Raw genomic sequence first — 6,554 nt, forward strand, 5'->3', positions numbered from 1 at the left:
TCCAAGGAATTAAAGAAACGACCTCATGCCTGATAACTCTGATGCACAATCAGTTTTCTGCATGTTCCTAGTAAGTTTGTCAAGTCATTGGTCTTTGGGCAAAATTAGAGCTTTGGCATTGGCCCAACGAGGTGCCATATTTTCATGTATACACCTTCTTGAAGGGATGCTCAGTATTGCTGCTAGATTTGATCCCAGCTTTCTATGGCCCAATCCTATTGTCGATCTCTCTTACTCTCTTGGTCTCTATATTTATATATATATATATATATATATATATATATATATATATATATATAAATATATATATATATATATATATATATATATACACTAGTACATAGCTGATAGCTAGTACTAGAAAGTAATATGTAATAGACGAACAGTTAGATCATGGAGATGCTTCTGCGACTGTTGTATATGGTAGGCTTGGCAGGAATCTGGAGCTCTCATAGGAATATGTCATCTCTTAAGGCATCCACAATGTGCTCCCAAACCAAGTAATAGGCAATATTTTAATCTTCATACCAGGTAGTAAGCATTGTGGAACCAGTAAATAGCTACTACCAAGCAAGAGCACTACAACCTAGTAGTAAGGAGTAAAAAAACATTTATTCTTTTGGCATGTATTGATCCTCATCACTCTCCCTTCATGCTATTGGCTTGGGCCCACCTTATTACTAGTTATACATTGTGGAACTTTTAACAACAAATACCTACTTTTACTAGGTCCCACCTTATTTACTACTCTGTCGAGGAGTGATCCTCTCTAGCGGGAGATCGTGAGACCCTCCTTTCGTGAGTTTGGCCGGGGAAAGAAGCTCGCCTCTAGAAATCGCGTATCCATCCCCAAGACTCCTAGCTAGCTTGCACACAACCAAATTATACATGTTCGGGCCGCTATGAAGCGTAATACCCTACTCCTGTGTGTAGGATTTAGACTGAGAGTTACAAGGGTTCCTAAACTCGGAAGAACATTCTTACTTCCCTCCTCCACAAGCTCAGATTTTCTGAGAGTCGTCCACTTTCTCGGTGGGCAAGGTCCTCCTTTTATACCTCAAGGGAATAACACATGCACCGCCTCTACCTACTCTTCTTTCGGGTGGGGACCCACCCTATCTTGACTGGAACTCGACCCGTGCTTTCGCCTGGAAGCTAAACCACAGCTTGTCCTTGAGCGGGGCCCAGCACCGTCCCTCGCCTGACACGGGGGACAGCCCTGTCATTCCCTCATTAATAGGTGAAGACTTGTGGTGGCCGCCGTCCGAATGACCCCCCGATGGGACGGGTCATACCTACCTCCACTCCGCCGGAAGCAGATGCGACGTGGGAGCACGGTTGTCCATCCAGTCAGACGTGACCGGTGTCAGGCCGGTCACAGACCGGTCATTCTTGACCATCGCGCGTCAGTTTAGCACGCCGCACATCTGCCCCACTGCATTAAATGCGACAGGGGGCAGTTGGGGCGCTGCGCGCATTAAAGGAAGTTCAGCCTGGGCCCCCTCCTCGCTTGCTCCCCCCGCCAAATGGCGGCTGGGCGAGGGCCTCAGGGCGAAGCAGTGCAAGGGCCCGAGGGGCATGACGTGGCACCCCGAGGCCCCGACCCCCCGGCCGCTCCTGCGGTTCGCGGAATGCAAGGACAGGACCAGGCTGTAGGGACACGTGGTAGGATGGGAAGGTAGATTCCCCTCACTTCGCATACCCCCGGGCCCATATCTCCGACAGTAGCCCTCGGCACCACATCGGACATTGGCCTCCTGAGGTCGGTCTGACGTGGTGCCTCACGACTTCCCAAGCTGGGGTTGTGGGCCTGGCAGGGAATCTAAGCGGATGCCGCCGCATGGCCAGGTTGGCGTATCAACAACAACAGCGGTTTGACCACCACAGACCGCGCTGATGATGAGGATGCTTAAGGCGTGAAAATCAGGGGGTTAGTTGGACCACACCTCGACTCCCTCGCCTGCCACGCATGCGGCGGTACTAGTGACGGTTTGCCCAGATTACGCCCGTGACCATCGCACGCCCTACGCCGAGTGTGCCGCTGACAGGCGCACTAAATGCGGGGCGCGGATTCAGTGGGCAACATGATGAGTGGTCGTAGGAAATGACGAGGCGACTGCAGGCGCGAGAATCGTGGGGGCAACCGAGAGGGCGTGAAACAAGGAGGCGAGCGAGGGCGAGGCAGGGATAAAAGGATACGGAGGCGGGGACTTTGCCTCCTTCCTTTCGCCAACTGCACACTCGCTCCCTAAGCCCTAACATTCTCGCCACTCCACGCTACTCCGCTCATCAAGCCCCTCGTCGTTTCTCCGCCGGTCATGATGGCTCAAGATGCCAGCGACGCAGTGCTTCCGGCATCGCGTATTATGACGGATAGACACCTTAGTCTCCCCCGCAAGATCATGCCGGAAGACGCCGCCGTGAGGGCAGGGGAGTCGCGGCCGCGGCCGCGGTACCCGGAGAGATCCGTGCACCTCATGTCCTTTGCTATGGCAGGGTTGATCCCGCCATTCTCCGGATTCTTCCATGAGGTTTTGGATTTCTACGAAATCCATGCCTTGCAACTCGCACCCAACGTCGTGATGACGCTGGCCATCTTCGCTCATTTGTGCGAGATGTTCATCGGGGTGCGGCCAACGATGCGGCTGTTCTAGTCTTTCTTCGTCCCGCAGCTGCTACAAGGTGTGGTGGTGGGGGGATGTTACTTCTAGCCCCGGCCAGGCACAGCGGGGCAATACATCGAGAGTCATCTCCGCAAGAAATGGGAGGACTGGAAGAAGGACTGGTTCTACACCGCGCTGCCGGACCACCGGCGACTTCGGCTCCCCGGCGGCCCTCCCGAACGATCCGCCGCATGGCTGGCGGTTTCAGAGCTGGGCGAGAAGTACGACGCAGTGCGGGATCACCTTAGGGGCCTGCGAAGCCTGGGCCTCACAGGGGCTATGGTCTTTAGCGATTACTTCCGCCACCGCATCGCGCCTCTCCAAGATCGATCCCATGGCGCGTGGGAGTACTCTGGACCCAACGATCCCATGCGCACGCATGTGGGCGAGCGCTGGGATGGGGCGAGGAGGACACGAAGACGGTGATTCGACGGGTGCTGGGTCTGGACACCGCCGAGCAAACACTGATTCCAGACGGGATCCTTCCCCTCTGCAGCGACCGCGACCGGGAGAGTATCATGGCTGTGATGTCGGCCGTCGGCGCCGGCAGGGGTCGGTCCCGCCGGGGCGGCGCCGGTGACGGCGCTGTCGGCGTGGGTAGCGGTGGCGCGACCGTAGGCGGGAGTCGGACCAGCGGCTCCGGCGGGGGTGGCAGCTCCAGGGCACCCGGCCCGAGCCGTGGACCCGGGATCGACTCGGCCAGCGACCCAAAAGGGAAGCGGAAGATGTCCAAATCTCGACCGCCCTCTCCCCCGCGCGAAGGGGGCGCCGAGCGCGTGGCGGACCGACCGCCGGCGGGCCACAAGCACCCTGCCGCGCCCGAGGCTGGATGGAAGAAGAAGCGGCTCCGGAAGATAGGTCAAACGGAGCCGTGTCGGGGGAGCTTCATTGAGCCCCCGAAGTGGACTTTCAACCGCCCTCCCCGCAGGTATGACTGCCGGCACCCGCTTCGGTGCTTTTTACTCATCTTGGTCTCTTGTTCCTTCCTCTTTTTTTCTTTGTTAACGCGATCAGGGTTCTTCTGTAGCGAGATTACTTCCCATGGGATCTCGGGGTTCGACCCTTTGTAGGGGACAAAGTCCGAATGCTATCGCTCGCGGCGGCAGCGTTTCTCCCGGGGGCGACTTCGAGGCTCGGATCCATGCGGAGCGCCACCCGGGAGCGGGGGCCGAGGGAGGTCGCGGCCCGGAAGCCAAGGCTGGAGGCGGCCCTAAGCCCGAGGCCGAGGCCGAAACTAGGGGCGGGCCCGAGCCCGAGCCCGAGGCCGAATCTACCCGAGGGCCCGAAGCGGGGGGCGAGAGGAACAGCCACTCCCCCTTGCACTTGGGGCGCCCTCGGGGCTGGCCGCGCAGAAGGTGGGCTGAGAGCAGCCCCCAATCTCGCGGGGGATCCAGCAGCACTCCGTCGTCCCGGGGGTGGACCGCAACTTTTTCTTCTCCGACTCCGGCAAGTATGGAGCCACTCCTGCAGGTGCTCGCCGCCGCCGATTCCACCGTCCGGGAGGGGCTCAATGCCCAAGTTCAAGCCCTGGCGGAAGAGCGAGCAGCCCTGGAGGCAGAGTGGGCACAGCTCGCTGCGGACCGCGCGCGGGTTGACGAGGGGCGCCGCGCCGTGGACGACATGGTGAAGGTGGGACGCAAAATGTGCCAAGCCCAACTGGCTGAAATCCAGGCGCGCGAGGAGACGCTGGACATCGTCATGCGGGAGACGGAGGAAGAGCGGCAGGCAGCACTGATTGCCTCAAGCGTCCTGGATGAAGCGTTGGGCGACATCCGCCTATAGTACGAGGCCCATGCCGAGGACCTGGCGAAGAGGGTTAAGGACGCCCGCGTAGTCCTTGATGCAGCTGCCGCCCAAGAGCAGCGGGTATTGGAGGCCGATGCCTCGCTGCGGGCTCGGACGGCAGCGCTCGAGGCTGAACGCATGGCCTTAGATGAGCATGCCCGCTCCGCGCAGGAGTTTGAGGCCACGATTCGTCGGTGAATTGAGGTCCTTGACCGGAGCCAGCGCGAGCAGGACGAGCGCAGCCAGGAACAGGCACAGCGAGCCCATGAGCTAGAGAGGCGGGCTCAGGCGCTGGAGGAGCGAGCGTGCCTGCTAGATCAGCGGGAGTCCACCTTGGCCGCCCACGAGAGAACGGCGGCGGAGACGGAGGCCTCCCTTGGCCTTCGTGAGGAGGCCACAGCCGAGCGTGACCGGACCACCCTCGCCGCGAAAGCTTCGGAGGCCCGTCGCGCGGAGGAGCTACGGCTCCGGGAAGAGGCGTGCCGAGCGCGAAGCCGAGGTGAACCGCCGTGAGGTGGCCTTGCGCCGGCTGGGCGAGCAACTCGCGAAACGCGAGGAGGCCGTTGCCGGGCGCGAGGCTCGGCATCTGGAGAGTGCTCGTGCCGAGTGCGCGGCGATGGCGGCAAGGGCTTCTGAGCTGGAGGCCCAGGAGAAGGACCTGGTGGCGGGTGGGCAGCCTGGTGACGCAGAGTTGGTGAGCCAGCTTACCGCGGCTCAGAGCACTCTTGCCGACCTAGAGCGCCTGGTGCAAGACAAGGCTGGGGAGATCGCGGCCTCCGCCTTACCAACGAGATCGGACCCGGGCAGCTCTCCGATGCCGTCGATCGACTGGAGCACGCGGGGCGCCGAGTCGGCATCTCCGTGCGCTGGGATAGCAAGCTCCCGCCCACACAACCAGCACTCGCGCTCTGGCTGGACGGGCTGGCGGCGGATCTAGAGAGGCTGGAGGAGGAGGTCGGCGAGACCGTGAAATCGTCGTCGGCTTCCTTGGCGCGGGCCGCGGTGGAACTGGTCCTCGCAAGCCACCAAGCCCGCGACCCTGACTTCGTCCCATGGCGCGCACTCGAGGATTTCCCCCCGGGGACCGAGGCAAAGGCTCGGGAGCAAGTCCGGGAGGCGGCCGACGCGATCGTCTCTAACTTCGAGGGGTCGGCCCCTCGGTTCACCTTCGGGCTTGCCTCGGACGAGGAGAGCAGGAACGGAGACGGTGGTGATGACATCGACGGCGAGGACTGGGACGACGTGGTTAGCAGCGCCGGCCTCGGGGGCCCGGGCACTCCGTGATTATCCCCACTTTTAATTTCCTTTTGTTGTGTGCCTGCAGCGGACACTTCTTGTCTTTAGGCCATCGTGCCGTCTTGTCTGTAAATAAAGCTTCCCCTTCGCACTTTCTACCCCTTTACTTTCTCCATTGAATGCCTGCGGCACGGAAAGAAGAAAAAACAAGAGCAAAAGTATATAATTAACCTCCCTGTGATCGAAATGCCGTTTTTACCCCATCCGCCCCCGCCCCCACCCCCCCCCCCCCTCGGGCTCGTTCTTGTGAAAAGATAAATGCGCGCTCGGTTCGTGGTACCTAAGTACTGAGGGGCAAGACCGTCGCCCCGAGGGAGCCGCCCAGCGGGACTGGCCAGACCGAGGCTACGACGACCGGGGGTCGAGGACGGCCGTGTGTAGGCCCTTCCGAGCCCCTGGGGTTCGGCGCAACCTAGGACGCGGCCCTCATTTAGGCTCCCTTTCGGCGCTTTTCAGGTCGCCCAATGCCACTTAGGGTTTGGAGTAAGCGCGAACTGTCCTTTGAACCAGGACAAGCCAGAGGAAAGAGTGAGAAAAAGGGGGCGTAACGGCCTCCACTTTAGGTGGAAAAAATTTATTGCCTGGAAAGGGAAAAAGATACAAAGTAATTCACAGCAGTAGCCCCCGTCCAACCCCGCACAAGCCGAGGGGTTGTGCGGGGGTTGGCCCAAGCTCCTGGAAAGCAAAAAATCGCGACGCTATGGATAGAAGCGATGGAGGTGTTCGATATTCCAGGGGTTAGGCAACTCCGTGCCGTCCTCTGTGGTTAGTCGAACAGAGCCTAGCCGGAGAACGCCGATCACTTTGTAT

The sequence above is a fragment of the Oryza sativa genome, chromosome 12 (genome assembly GCF_034140825.1).
Source record: "Oryza sativa Japonica Group chromosome 12, ASM3414082v1".
Lineage (NCBI taxonomy): Eukaryota > Viridiplantae > Streptophyta > Magnoliopsida > Poales > Poaceae > Oryza > Oryza sativa.